This window comes from Brassica oleracea, chromosome C6, assembly GCF_000695525.1.
Source record: "Brassica oleracea var. oleracea cultivar TO1000 chromosome C6, BOL, whole genome shotgun sequence".
Taxonomy (NCBI): Eukaryota; Viridiplantae; Streptophyta; class Magnoliopsida; order Brassicales; family Brassicaceae; genus Brassica; species Brassica oleracea.
Window position 1 is genome coordinate 5,883,087 of NC_027753.1, and position 637 is coordinate 5,883,723.

The window sequence follows — 637 nt, forward strand, 5'->3', positions numbered from 1 at the left end:
AAAAAGAACCTCAATGCGTTCGCTTGGGCCGCGGAAGACATGCCAGGGATCGATATCGGCATAACGTGTCATGAGCTTAACATTGATCCGACTTACAGACCTGTCATACAAAAAAGGCGGAAGCTAGGACTCCACCGCGGTAAATGAGGAAGTCGAAAGACTCCTGAAAGTCGGATCAATAACAGAAGTTAGGTATCCCGACTGGCTCGCTAACCCGGTCGTGGTCAAAAAGAAAAACGACAATGGCGAGTATGCGTCGATTTCACCGATCTCAACAAGGCCTGTCCAAAGGATTGCTTCCCACTCCCGCACGTCGACCGACTGGTCGAAGCAACAGCAGGGAACAAACTTTTATCATTTATGGATGCCTTCTCCGAGTACAATATTATGATGAATCCCGACGATCGTGAAAAAACTGCATTCATCACCGATCGGGGAACATATTGCTACAAAGTAATGCCTTTCGGTCTCAAGAATGCAGGCGCCACTTAACAGCGACTTGTCAATCGAAAAGTCTCCACAACAGCGGTAAGCGGCATTTTGATTAGAGAGGAACGCGGTGAGGAAAAACCAATCTTCTACATAAGCAAAACATTACTGGACGCTGCGACCCGGTATCCCCTTATGGAGAAACTAG